Genomic DNA, 16,179 nt, shown 5'->3' with positions numbered 1-16,179 from the left:
TTATAAATTTTCTAATTATATGACTGAGCTTACACCTGGAAAACAGTCTATCTCCTGTATAAATTAATGATAGAAATGAAAACCACCATGTTTCATGAAATTAACCACATAAATATTAACATCAACTGCTCAGAAGGACTTAAGTGCAAGTATCACAGGAATTCTGAAGCACAGAGAACTAAATATAAGAAATGTAACACTTCGTATTTTCAAAGAAGATTTTAATAATATATGTAAACACAGTAGCCTGTTCATAAGAAAAAAGAAAAGTGACGTCTTAGCATATTCAGGGTTCAACCAAAACTACTACTGGAATGTAAGTCAAAGTAATATTCACCTAACTGTTATAATTGGCATGAATAATTTTAAGTAAAACACTTTTGATATTAAATGTGAACAATAAGCCAAAACAGAGAAAATTAATCAATTGATCATTTATTGAAACTGAAATAAAAATATATAATTATTGAAGCCTCTTATATACATAAACCAATCATTGCTTAAATGAGCTGACATACTAGCTCCATAGTTTTATGTCACTAAGGAACTCTTTTGAACACAATAAAGAAACCAGAATTGAGCACAAAGAATGATGAACTGGGAAGTTCATGGCTTTCTATCTACTAATTAGGAGTACAATCATTCAGTCAAACAGCCACTCAACAAACATTTAGCATACAGCTTCTGGATACCAGGTACTGGTGTAGGTGCTAGAGCAACAAGGAAATATTCCCTGCATTCAGTGAGCTCACAGGCAAGTAAACAAGTAAGTATGAAGACTGCATGACTGATTGGGGGTGGTGGCTCATGCCTGTAATCCCAGCACTTTGGGAGGCCAACGTGGGCAGATCACGAGGTCAAGAGATTGAGACCATCCTGGCCAACATAGTGAAACCCCGTCTCTACTAAAAATACAAAAATTAGCTGGGCACGGTGGTGCATGGCTTTAGTTACTTGGGAGGCTGAGGCAAGAGAATCAATTGAACCTGGAAGGTAAAGGTTGCAGTGAGCTGAGATCACACCACTGCACTCCAGCCTGGTGACAGAGTGAGACTCTGTCTCAAAAAAAAAAAAAAGACTCCATGATAAATGTGTATCTACAAAAGGGCACAAAGGAATGAGTAGCTAATCCCCAAAGCCATATGGAGCAGTCAGTATAAGCTTCAGGAAAAGAAACTGAAGTAAAAAACTAACCTGAATCTGAAAAAAATGAGTAGGTATTTTCCAAGCATGTTTCAGGGGAAAAGTTGCAGGATGCAGAAGTCCTCCCAAGTACAAAAAGAGAATGAACTCTGGACAACTGGCAATTTATGGCACACAGGAATCAGTAAATGTAGGGATGAGAGGCACACAGAAACGTGGGCAAAAACAGGAATTTTGACTTTATTCCATAAATCATGGAAAGCCACCAATGGGTTTTAAGTAATAAAATACTAAGACCGGGTTTGCATTTTAGAAAGATCAATTTGATTTCAGTGAGGAGGTCCAAAAATGAGAGCAGCAAGGCCAGATAGAAGGTCCTACTGCAACTAGCTATGGTTAGAGATGCAGACCAAAACTAAGGTGAAATCATTTAGAAGAAATAACGTGGATATAAGAGCCATTGGTTTGGCCTCTCCACATCATTTTTTTTAATTTTATTTTCATTTATTTATTTATTTTTTTTTTTGAGACAGAGTCTCGCTCTGTCACCAAGGCTGGAGTGCAGTGGCGTGATCTTGGCTCACTGCAAGTTCTGCCTCCCGGGTTCACACTATTCTCCTGCCTCAGCCTCCCGAGTAGCTGGGACTACAGGCACGCGCCACCACGACCAGCTAATTTTTTCTATTTTTTAGTAGAGATGGGGTTTCACCGTGTTAGCCAGGATGGTCTCGATCTCCTGACCTCGTGATCCACCCACCTCGGCCTCCCAATGTGCTGGGATTACAGGCTTGAGCCACCATGCCCAGCTGGCCTCTCCACATCTTTACTGTTATACTGATAACATGGGGATGAAAATAAATATTATTTGTATTTAAACTATTATTGTTATGTGAAAATTAAACAAATAACATACTATGATAACATCTGAGGTTCAAGAAATATTAAGTCCTGAAAATAGGAAAGATGAAAGGAAGGAAACAGGGAGTGGGGAGGAAAGTAGGAGAAAGGAGAGAATATAGGAATGAGAGAGGAGGAAAATAATAAGAAAGAAGTAGAAAGCTAGGTACAGTGGCTCATGACTGTAATCCCAGCGCTTTGGGAGGCCGAGTCAGGCAGATCACAAGGTCAGGAGTTCAAGACCAGCCTGGCCAATATGGTGAAACCTTGTCTCCACTAAAAATACAAAAATTAGCTGGGTGTGGTGGCAGGCACCTATAGTCCCAGCTACTCGGGAGGCTGAGGCAGGAGAATCACTTGACCCTGGGAGGCAGAGGTTGCAGTGAGCTGAGATCACACCACTGCACTCCAGCCTGGGTGACAGAGAAAGATGCTGTCTCAAGAAAAAAAAAAAAAAGAAAGAAAGAAGTAGAAAAAGATATAGTATTTCTTAATCAGCAGAAGCTACTCTTATTTTTCAATACTCTACCTTTCTAATGTGTCACTGACAAGGAAAGGTCTTGAATAATTGACTGAAGTCAGAATAGGTAAGGCACTCTACCTGTGGATACGTGAGAGGCCTTAAAAAGTTCATGGAAAATGTATATTATGAAAAAAACTATGCAAAGGTTTCAATATTGGCAGCAAAATAAACTCATACTAATTTATTATAGCATGTTTGAACAGGATCTAGTTTGAGACAGTAAGAAGGAGTAGACATTAGTTTGAAAAGAGCCCCTAGCAGAGCAATGTAAATTCTGCTAAAATTGAAGCAAGAACAAACATTAGATTATGATGAAGCTTGAGTGAAAGAATGGTGAAATCACTGATGCTTTACAAGAAGCTTGAGGGGACAATGCACCAAAGAAATCAGTAGTTCACAAGCGGACAGCTTTTTTAAAGAAGAAACGAGATGATGTGGAAGATGAAGTCCACAGGGACAGATCATCCATATCAATTTGCAAGGAAAAAAATTAATCTTGTTTGTGCCCTAATTGAAGAGGACTGATAATCAACAGCACAAACAATAGCCAACATCGTAGACATCTTAATTGGTTCAGTTTACACAGTTCTGACTAAAAAATTAAAGTTGAACCAACTTTCCACTGCATGGGTGCCAAAAGTGTTGTGCTCAGATCAGCTGCAGACAAGAGGAGAGCTCTCAATGGAAATTTTAAAGAACTAGGGTCAAGATCCTGAAGGATTTCTTTGAAGAATTGTAACAGAAGATAAAACATGGCTTTCCCAGTGTGATCCTGAGGGCAAAACACAATCAAAGCAATGGCTACCAAAGGTGGAAGTGGTCCAGTCAAAGCAAAAGGGGATCACTCAAGAGCAAAGGTCACGGCAACAGTTTTTTGGGGACATTCCAGGCATTTTGCTTGTTGACTTTGTGGAAGGTCAAAGAACAATAATATCTGCATATCATGAGAGTGTTTTGAATAAGTTAGCCAAAGTTTTAGGGCAAAATACCTGGGAAAGCTTTAGCAGACAGTCCTCTAACACCACAATGTTTCTGCTCATTCCTGTCATCGAGCAAAGGCAATTTTGTGAGAGTCTCAATGGGAAATTGTCAGGCATCCACCTTACAGCTCTCATTTGGCTCCTTCTGACTTCTTTTTGTTTCCCAATCTCAACAAATGTGGAAAGGGCACCCATTTTTCTTAAGTTAATAATGTATAAGAGACTGCATTGACATTGTTAAGTTCCCAGGACCATCAGTTCTTTAGGGATGAAAACCGAAGATCACATTTTCAATGTTTATCTTTTAACTTCATTTTTCCACAAACTTTTTGAAGTTTCTCCATACAAATGTCTCCATACAAATGAGCACTTGCAAAATAAGCAGAGAGTCTCATTCAATGGACAGAAAGTTCTGTGCCATCTAAAAATTATCTTAAGCAAGTTCAATGTGTAGCAACAGACTGTATTGATAAATATCAGTTAGGTTGACTTCTGCAATGACCCTGATGGAGTAACAAGAACTAGACTTTCTCTCCCTCCTGAAACAACCAAAAAAATGGCCAAAATGTATGCCACAAAAGTTTGCAAGACCCTGTAAAGTCAGTCTCAAACAAGGTGAGCCTATCAACTGCCCTAATTTATGCCTGGAGAAAGTTTTCCAGCCCACTACTCCAGGAGAAGAGCCCAAGAGGAGCCCATTGTTCTCCCTGAGCTGAGGGGACAGAGCTGAGAGTCCACAGAAACCATGTTGACATGAGCTCTCAGGACAAGGTTTCCGAGAAGAAGGGGCTGCACAGAAAGAGAACTCCAGAGCTCTGCAAAGGGTCCCCCTAAAGTACATAGCTAAGTAATTGTTAGGACAGGCCTAGAGAAAAGTACCTACGGTTGGGGAAACAACACACAGATAAGATGAAAAGTAACAGTACACATGCTCACCAAGGTCCAGTAATAGTGCTTATTTTATCAGCCAACCCAGAAACACCTCAAGATTCCCAGGGATACCCAGAAGGATCTTGCCTCACTAGTTGGGAGTGATTAGCTCTAAAATGAGAACTGGTCTGATCCCACCTAATGAATTTTTAAAGCAAGACCAAAAAGAGTCAAACTCTTTCCAACTAAACTTAAATACATACCAATACAAAGATCAAGAATATTTATATATACTTCCAGCACTCAATAAGATAAAAGTCACCGTATCTGACATCCAGACACAGTTTAGCAGAGACGCAACAGTCACAACAAAAGACAGAAGAACGTGGCTCATAATAAGGAGAAAAATCACTGAGTCAGAACTGATCCAGAGTAAATCAAGGTGCCAGAGTTATCAGTTAAGAACATTAAAATGCTTATTGAAACAGTATTCTATATGTTCTAAAATAGAGACATGCAAGATACACTAAAGGAGGCTGGGCGCAGTGGCTCACGCCTGTAATCTCAGCATTTTGCGAGGCCGAGGCAGGTGGATCACGAAGTCAGGAGTTCAGGACCAGCCTGACCAATATGGTGAAATCCCATCTCTACTAAAAATACAAAAATTAGCGGGACATAGTAGCATGCGGCTGTAGTCCCAGCTACATGGTAGGCTGATAGCACATTAGTCATTAAAGAAGAAAAGATAGACACCTCTCAAAATAAAATATAGAGAGAAAATAAATTTTTAAAAAACATGAACAGAGCAATAGTAGACAGTACATTTCAAGTAACTGAATTTACGTGTAATCTCAGTTCCCAAAGGAGAGGAGAGGGAAGATGTGAAAACATTTGGGACTTTGAGTCAGGCAAAGCTTTCTTTGATATGACCCCACAGCATGATTTATATAATAATATATTGATAAGAAGAACTCATCAAATTTAATAAAAAGAATCTGCTCTTCAAAAGAATCTATTAAGAGACTGAAAAGACAAGCTGCAGGCTGGGAGAAAATATTTGCAACTCATATATCTGATAAAAGGCTTGCATCAAAAATATATTTTAAAAGCTCAAAATTTAATAATGAAAAACAAACAACCCCATTTAAAACTTGGGTGAAAGACTGGAACAGACATTTCAAAGTAGACATTTGTTTGGTAAATAAGCACATATGCTCAACATAATTAATGCTTAGGGCAATGCAAATTAAAACCAAAATGAGACGCCACTATCTATTTTTAAATAGCTAAGATTAGCATGACTGATAATAGACAAGCACTGGCTTGGATGTGGAGAAGCTGAAACTCTCATACACTGCTGATGGGAATACAAAAAAGTGTAACCTTTGAAAAACAGTTCAAGAGTCCCTTAAAAAGTTAAACATACTTCTGCCGTAAGACTCAGCCATTGCACTCCTGGGTATTTACCCAAGAGAGATAAAAGTAGGTGTTCATATAATGATATCAACACAAATGTTCATAGCACATGTATTCATAATAGCCCAAACTAGAAACAGTCTAAATATCAATCAATACATTAATGAATTAACTTGCTTTATCCGAATTAATTATGGATACATACTATAACATGAATGAATCTCAAAATAATTATACTAAGTGAAACAAGGCAGACTCTAGAGGTAAAACATGCAGAGAAAAAAACATAAAATGTCAGACAAAAAAGTGCATAGTGTAAAATTGTATTTATATACATTTTTTGACTGTATAAATTACTGTCCAGTGACAGAAAGCAGTTTGGTGGTTTTTAAGGGCCAGGAATGAGGGGCCAGAGAAATGTATTATAAAGAGGCATCAGGAAACTGGAGGTGAAGTATATTTCCATCACCTCGATTGTGTGCTGATGGTTTCTAAACTTTCAATATTTTTAGTTTATTATATGTTATACAAAATAAAGCTTGTAATAAAAATCAAAAGATTGAGCCATCCTTATTTTCTCTATAAAAGAGCAGAATTCTCCTTTTAGAGATTTGGAAAGATTATTAAAAGATAAGTTACAAAATACAGTACCTGACACGTATAAAATATTAAATAAATATTAGCCATGCTTAATTATTTTGTTTTAAGTCTATATGAGTCAAGTTTTAGTAGAAATATGGGCTAGAAAAAAAAAACAGAAAGCGGGACTCTGTGATCCGACTTGGGCTTATAGAACAGACTGTACTAGTTTGTTCTCATGCTGCTAATAAAGTCCTACCCAAGACCGGGTAATTTATAAAGGAAAGAGGTTTAATGAACTCACAATTCCACATGGCTGGGGAGGCCTCACAGTCACGGCAGAAGGCAAAAAAGAAGCAAAGGCACATCTTAAATGGTAGCAGAGAAGAAAGCTTGTGTAGGAAAACTCCCATTTTAAAAGCATCAGATCTCGTGAGACTTATTCGCTACCAGGAGAACAGTAGGGGGAACCCGCCCCTATGATTCAATTATCTCCACCTGACTCCATCCTTGACATGCGGGGATAATTACAATCAAGGTGAGATTCGGCCGGAGACACAGCCGAATCATATCAATGACTAATGAGAGTTATGTCCAGAACCTAATGAAAACCTGTCTGAGGCCACATTCCCTGTAAAGCAGATTTGAGATAGAGATTTGTGTAGAGAACATTTAACTGGGTAAAATCCTAGGAACCAACAACTGTGGCGAAAAAGCTGAATTGGATAAAGGGAGTTGAGATGTGAGGCAGTCACAACAAATACCTCAGCTAATCTCAAGGGGGAGCTGAGAAGCTGGGGTGACCCTTCAGAGTTGCCCTAAATTGAGGCAGGAGTATGGAGTTTTAATACCTTTCACTGGCCATTCTTCAGATACGAGTTGTCCCCAAGGATGGACATCAGCTTGACAAGTTATTAATTAGATCTCCTGAGAATAAATTCTGGAGAGAATCAGCTGAGAGGCATGAATTGCCAACACTCCCAATAGCTGGGCAAACTTCAGTTTTGAGGGAGGATTTGGGTCACACACAAAAGTCTCCACAACCAATTATTCATGGGAAATTCTATGTAGGCAGAGCTATTTCATGGCCAGTTAATCAAAACTACATAATCTATTTGGTTAAGCAAAAGAAATTAAGGAGATAAAATAAAATCTATATATTAACACTCAAAAGTTTTTAATGCATTTGCCTTGCATTTCTTGTGTTTTGCCTTCCATTTCAAATGTTTTGCCTTGCATTTGTTTATTTGCTTTTAAGAACCTTTAGAGAACAATAATTACCAATATAATATGGAGTAGCACAGCATAGACGAGGGAAGCTAACTCTCTCCCTTTTCCCAGAACCTGGAACAGCTAAAGATCCTAAGCATTGTCAGCTTTGGTATCTGACATAGTTTGGATGTTTGTCCCCTTCAAATCTCACGTTAAAATGTGATCCCCAATGTTGGAGATAGATGCCTCCTGAATGGCTTGGTGCTGTCCTCTTGGTAATGAATGAGTTCTTACCCTGTGAGTTCATGCGATATCTGGTTGTTTAAAAGAGACTGACACCTCCTCCCTGTCTCTCTTGCTTCCTCTCTCACCATGTGATATGCTGGTTTCCCTTCACCTTCCACCATGATTGGAAGGTTCCTGAGGCCCTCCCTGGAAGCAGGTGCCAGTACTATGCTTCATGTACAGCCTTCAGAACAAGGAGCCAAATAAACCTCATTTCTTTATAAATTACCCAGCCTCAGGTATTTCTTTATAACAATGCAAATGGGCTAACAGAGTATCATTCATGGACAGTGAGTGTATTAGTCAATTTTCATGCTGCTGATAAAGACATACCCAAGACTGGGTAATTTATAAAGAAAAAGAGGTTTAATGAATTCACATATCTGCACCGCTACCTGTATAAATATGGAAATATCTTCACCGCTACCTGTACAAACATGGAAATATCTACACTGCTACCTGTATAAACATGGAAATATCTACACCGCTATCTGTATAAACATGGAAATAACTACACCGCTATCTCTATAAATATAGAAATATCTACACCGCTGTCTCTATAAACATGGAAATATCTACCACGCTATCTGTAGAAACATGGAAATATCTACACCGCTATCTCTATAAACATGGAAATATCTACACCACTATCTGTATAAACATGGAAACATCCACACCGCTATCTGTATAGACATGAAAATATCTACACCGCTATCTGTATAAACATGGAAATATCTACACCGCTATCGGTATAAACATCCGTACTTGCTCTTAATTTATACCCAAGGCTGGGATGTTTCATATGATAAAAAGACCAAATACAGAATTAGTCTATATTTGGTCTGGCAATTGATCTCTGCAATAATCAAACCTCAAAGACAATCAAACCTGAAATCTAAGCTACATATTAAATAGCTTGGTTTTTAGGTTGCACGTTGCTGTGTATGCTGGCTTCATAGAAAATGCAAGTAGCAATGGCCATTTTTTAAAAGTCATTAGCCTTGAAGCTCTCCTAGTTTTGAATCACATAGAAATAGAAATCAAATCTCACTAGATTTTTTTTTTTTGAAACAGGGTCTGGCTTCTTTGCCCAGGCTGAAGAGCAGGACATGATCTTGGCTCACACCTCTGCCTCTCGGACTCAAGTCATCCTCCCACCTCAGCCTTGGAGTAGCTGGGACCACAGGCATGTGCCACCATATCCAGCTAATATTTTTATTTTTGTACAAATGGGGTTTGTCATCTTTCCCAGGCAGGCCTCAAACTCCAAGACTCAAGCAATCCAGCTGCCTTGAATTCCCAAAGTACTGGGTTTACAGGTGACAGCCACTACGCCCAGCAACTAAACTTCTAAAAATCAATTTTACATAAAATTATCTAAGCGTGCAAGGAAAGATAAGAAGCCTAAGGAACCAGTGAGTTGAAGAATAAATGCAGTTTAAATCATACATGTAAACAACATTATGTGATGTGGTAGGAATCATCTAGCATGCTTTAAAGCATGAGTAAAAAGTCTTTTCTTAGAAAACTGGATCTTAGTTTAGGATATCTTTAGATAAGAGTATGAAAAGTCATATCATATTGATAAGTAAAGTGCTTCCTTTGGCTAATTTTAAGGATAGGACATTTACTTTCATATAATTCATAGGAATCTTAGACTGAAAAATAAAATTTCCCTTCTCAAATCCTTACTTTCATACATTTTTTGCATTTCTTTCACTTTTGTGTTAATGGCCTATGTCTCAACATATTCTATTAAGCCTTCTGGAAACACATACTTTGTTTCCAGCCTCTTCAGAGAACCATCACTCCACTTCCTAGGCTTCTGAAGAAGCAGACCCAAGCTTATAGTTATTACATATTTCTAAATCTAGGTGACCAAGAAAAATTGATACTTTTCCCATCATACCTTTAAGTTAATAATCAGGTGTATGCTGAGAGGTAAAGACCCAAGAGTGTTTGTTGTCTAATTGTGCAGCTGTATAAACAAATCTTAATGCTTGAAAATATTCAAAGGTTATTCTCACGTTGATTGTTGGTAACTATGTGTAACAACATGAAAAGAAAAAAAATCAAAGAATTACGTCTGAGGATAATACACAATCTCTAAGGGTAAGAAGAGCAACAAAAATTCTGCTTCAATTACCACTGAAATAATATATTTATCCTGTAAAATCTATGGTGGCTGGTTGTAAAAATTAGGCATTAGCAAACTGATAAAGACTTTTTAATGAAAACATTATGAAACATAGTTTTTAAAAAGTTAAATACACCCACACCAGTTTTTCACATTCTTTGGCCTGCTTTAATGCTGCCATTAAATAATTGATTTAGTTGTGACATAGATCCTATGTTCCATTGAGTCTACCATTCATAAAGATGCAATGTAACGTAACAAAAATATAAATTGTGTGTGTGTGGGGGGGAGAAGTCAAGAGTATTTTTATGTGACAGAAGTTAAGTTGTTATCAGTGTAAAATAGTCTGTTACAAATACAGGACTCTGTATGTTAGTTTCACTAACCAGAAAGAAATAAATTACAGCAGATACACACACACACACCAAAAAAGGGAAAAGAAACAAAGCTTAGCACCACAGAAAACCACCAAACTAGAGAGATAAACAATAAGAAAGGAAGAAGTGAACAAGTAATCTAAAAAACAACTAATGAAATGGTAGAAGGAAGTCCTAATTTATCAATAATAAACTTCAATAGAAGTGGATTAAACTCTAGTTAAAAGATATAAAGTGGATGAATGGATTCAGATAGCAAAATCCACCTATATGCTGCCTACATGATACTTACCTCACTATTAAAGACAAATAGACTGAAAGTGAAGAGATGGAAAAATATATTTTATGCAAACAAATGAAAAGCAAGCAGGAGTAGCCACAGTCATGTCATATTTTAAAAGGCTTTAAATAAAAAAACTATATAAAAAAAGAATGTCGCTGTATAATGAAATGATAAAAGGCCCAATTCAATAAGAGGACATAACATATATATTACTTAGGTGTAACTATATATGTACCCAACACCAGAACAACCAGATATATAAAGCAAATATTAGATTTAAAGGTAGAGATGGACTGCAATACAGTATTAGTAGGAAATTTCAACACTCCACTTTAAAAATGGACAGATTATATGAAGAGAAAATCAACCAAAAAATGACAGACTCAAACTATACCATAGACCAAATGGACCTAGCAGGTAAAGAAGATCTCACCTGATATGGTTTGGCTGTATATCCCCACCGAAATCTCATCTTGATTATAGCTCCCATAATTCATACATGTTGTGGGAGGGAACCAGTGGGAGATAATTGAATCATGGGGGCGGTTTCCCCCATACTGTTCTTGTGGTAGTGAATACGTCTAACAAGATCTGATGGTTTTATAAGGGGGAACCCTTTCACTTGGTTCTCAATTCTATTTTGTTTGCTACCATGTAAGATGTGCCTTTCGCCTTCCATCATGATTGGGAGACCTCCCCAGCCACGTGGAACTATGAGTCCACTAAACCTCTTTTTCTCTGTAAATTACCCAGTCTCGGGTATGTCTTTATCAGCAGTATGAAAACAGACTAATACATCATCCAACAGCTGCAGAATACAAATTATTCTCAACTGTACACCAAACATTCTCTAGGACCAATCATACATTATGACACATAATAAGTCTTAACAAACTTAAGAAGACAGATATCATATGAAGTATCTTTTCTGATTACAGGGATATAAAGCCAGAAATCAACAACAGGAAAGCCCTTGGAAATTTTATAAAAACATGGAAATTAAATAGCATGCACCCAAGAAATCAATAGGTCTCATTAAGACATTAATAGGAAAATTTCAAAAGTCGCTGAGACAAGTAAGAATGAAAATCCAACATACCCAAACCTATGGAACGTAGCAAAAGCAGTTCTAAGAGGGAAATTTATAGCAATAAAAGCCTACACCAAAAATGAAGAAAGATTTTCAAATCACAAAGCAAAATTATACACTTCAAGTAACTAGAACATCAAAAACAAACTAAACCCAAAATTGGTAGAAGGAAGGAAATAATAAAGCTCACAGCAGATATAAAGGAAACAGACACTAAAAAATATTTCAAAAGATAAATAAGACAAAGTGTAAAGGTAAAACTGACAAACCTTTAGCTAAACTAAGACAAAAGGAGAGAAAATTCAAATAAATAAAAGATGAAAAAGGAGACATTACAACTGATACACCACAGAAATATAAGGGATTGTAAGACATTACTCATAACTATATGCCAACAAATTTGATAATGTAGAATAAAATGAATAAATTTCTGCACACATACAACTACCCAGATTAAATTGTGAGGAAATATAACATCTGAACACATCAATAATGAGTTTGGAAATTGAATCAATAATAAAACATCTTCCATCAAAACAACAACAACAACAACCAACACCCAGGACCTGATGTCTTCACTGCTGAATTCTACCAAACAGTTAAAGAATAACTACCAATTCTCCACAAACTTTTCCACAAAAGTAATGAGGAAGGAATACTTCCATACTCATCTTATGAGGCTCACAATATCCTGATTCTAAAACCAGACAAAGACACGCACAAAATGAAAATAACAGGCCAATATTCCTGGAGAACATAGATACAAAAAATTCTCAACAAGATACAAGTGAACTGACTTCGACAGCACACTAAAAAGAGTATTCACTATAATCAAGTGGGATTCATCCCAGGGATGAAAGGATGGCTTAACATGCACAAATCAGTAAATATGATACACCACCACAATAGAAAGAAAAACAAAACCCATGTGATCATTTCAACAGATGCAAAAAGAACACTTGACAAAAGTCAACATTCCTTTATGATAAAAACTGTCAAGAAAGTAGGTATAGGAGTGTACCTCAACGCAGTAAAGGCCATATGTGACAAACCCACAGCTAACATCTTATTTATGGTGAATAGTTAAATGCTTTTCCTCTATGATATGGAGGAAGACAAGGATGTCAACTTCTACCACTTCTATTTAGCATAGTACTGGAGGTCAGAGCCAGAGCAATTAGACAAAAGAAATAAATAAGAGGGATCCAAACTGGAAAGAAGGAAGTCAGATTGTTTCTGTTTGTAGAAAATGTGATCTCACATACATATGTATACATCTATATATATGATCATATAGATATATATGATCTCTCTCTCTTTAGGGTTCTTTCTATATATACTTATATAGAGTGAGAACCCTAAAGACTTGACCAAAAACTACTAGAAATCATAAATAAATTCAGTAAAGTTGTAGTATACAAAATCAACACAGAAAATTCAGTGGTGTTTCTATACACTAATAGTGAACTATCTGAAAAAGTCATCAAGAAAGGAATTCCATTTACAATAGCTATCAAGAAATCTGCAGATAAATTTAATCAAGGTCGTGAAAGATCTCTTCAATGAAAACTATAACACACTGATGGAAAAATTTACGATACACAAAAAATGGACACTATATACTCATGGAATGGAAGAATTGATACTATTGAAATGACCATACTAACAAAATGTCCTACAGATTCAATGCAATCCCTATCAAAATAAGAATGAAATTCTTCACAGAAATAGAAAAAAGTACCCTAAAATTTGTATGAAACCAGAAAAGACCCCAAATAACCAAAGCAATCCTGTGCAAAAATAACAAAGCTGGAGGCACCACACTACCTGACTTCAAAATATACTACAAAGCCATAGTAAGCAAAACAGCATGGCACTGCCATAAAGCAAACACATAGACCAATGGAAGAGAATATACAGCTCAGAAATAAATTCTCATACCTAAAGTCAACTGATTTTCAAAAAAGGAGTCAAGAGCACACACAGGGGTAAAGACAGTGTCTTCATTAAATGGTACTGAGAAGATTGGATATTTATATGTGGGATAATGAAATTAGACCCCTATCTTTTACCTTATACAAAATCAACTCAAATGCGATTAAAGACCTAAAGGTAAGATTGAAAACTATGAAAAACTACTAGAAGATAACATGTGGGAAATTCTCTATAACTTTGGGTTGTACAAGGATTTTTTAAATGAGACGTCAAAAGCACAGGCAACAAAAGCAAAAATAGATAAATGGGGTTTCATCAAACTAAAATGCTTTTGCACAGCAAAGGAAACTTAACAGAGTGAAAAAACAACTTACAGAATGGGATACAATATTTGCAAACTATACATCTGCTAAGGAGTTAATGCCCAGATTATATAAGAAACTTAAACAACTCAACAGCAAAAACATAAAAAACTTATTTAAAAACGGGCAAAACTGGGAGGCTGAGGCAGGTGGATTGCCTGAGGTCAGGAGTTTGAGACCAGACTGACCAATATGGTGAAATCATTTCTCTACTAAAAGTACAAAAATTTAGCCAAACATGATGGCATGTGCCTGTAACCCCAGCTACTCAGCAGGCTGAGGCAGGGGAATTGCTTGAACCAGGGAGATGGAGGTTGCCGTGAGCCCCGATTGCACCACTGTACTCCAGCTTGGGCAACAGAGCAAGACTCTTTCTCAAAAAAAAAAAAAAAGGACAAAATAAACTAAAAGACATGCCACAAGAGAAAATATAGAAATGGTCAAGACGAATATATAATAAAATCATGTTCAACATCACTAACCATCAGGGAAATGCAAATCAAAACCACAATGAGATACCAGTTCACCCATTAGAATGGCTATTACCAAAAAGGTAAAAGATAACAAGAGTTGGCAAGGAAGTGGAGAAAAGGGAACACTTACACACTGTTGATGGAGTTGTAAACTAGTACAACCATTAAGCAAAACTTTATGGAAGTTCGCTAAAAAATAAAAATAAAAACAAAAAACAATTATTCGATCACATAACCCAGCAATCCCACTACTGGGTATATATCCATAGGAAATGAAATCATTGTGTTTGAAAAATATCTGCACTCTTATGTTTACTGTAGCACTATTTCTAATAATCAGATATGGAATCAATCTATGTGTCTAAAAACAAAGAAGTGAATTATATATATATAATATATATTATGTATATTATACATAATATATATCATGTATATTATACATAATATATATCATGTATATTATGTATAATATATATCATGTATATTATACATAATATATATCATGTATATTATACATAATATATATCATGTATATTATACATAATATATATCATGTATAATATATATAATATATATTATGTATAATATATAATATACGTTATGTATATTATATATAATATACGTTATGTATATTATATATTACATATAATATATATTTTTATTATATATATAATTCTATATAATTATAATTATAATTATATATATAATTATATATAATTATAATTATAATTATATATAATTTTATGTGTAATTATAATTATACATAAAATTAATTATAATTATATATAATTTTATGTGTAATTATAATTATACATATTATTATATATAATATATATATATATATGGACACATACACAATGAAATACTATTCAGCAATAAAAAAAGAATGAAATTCTGCCAGTTGCAACAACATGGATGACCCTGTAGGATACAATGTTAGGTGAAATAAGCCAGACACAGAAAGCAAATACCGCATGATCTCTCTCATATGTGGAATCTTAAAAAAAAAATGTTAATAGAGAAGTAGAGTAGAATAGTGGTTACCAAACAGTGAGGAAGAAGTGGGGAGGGCAAAATGGAGATAGATTGGTTAACAGTTATGAAATCACAATTATATAGGAAGAATAAGTTGAAGTGTTCTTTGCAAAGCAGGGTGACTATAGTTAAAAGTAAAGTATTGTATATTACAAAGTATCTAGAAGAAAGGATTTTGAAATTTCTTATGAAAAAGAAATGATAAATGCATGAGGTAATTAATACACTAACTATCCTTATTGGATCATTAGACAACATACATATTCATTGAAACATCAAATTGTATCCTATAAATCTATATGATTACAATGTGAAAATTTTTTAAAAATAAATTAATGAATTAAATAACAATTTTAAAATGTTCTCAATCACCAATGCAAAGTTTAGGAGCTTTGTTCTTGACTCAGCCTTAAGACTGAAAACTAATGTGTTAGAAATATTTGTAGATCCTCTCAATTTTGAAAGAATCCTAGCTAAACTACTGAAATATAAAATATATTTTATGTAATATGCTCTTAGGTATATTCTTAGGTGAACTCTGCTTTTAGATGAAGCTTATAAAAATGAAAAACGTATCTGAAA

Source organism: Gorilla gorilla, chromosome 14, assembly GCF_029281585.2.
Source record: "Gorilla gorilla gorilla isolate KB3781 chromosome 14, NHGRI_mGorGor1-v2.1_pri, whole genome shotgun sequence".
Taxonomy (NCBI): Eukaryota; Metazoa; Chordata; class Mammalia; order Primates; family Hominidae; genus Gorilla; species Gorilla gorilla.
Note: the sequence above shows the minus strand (reverse complement) of the source record.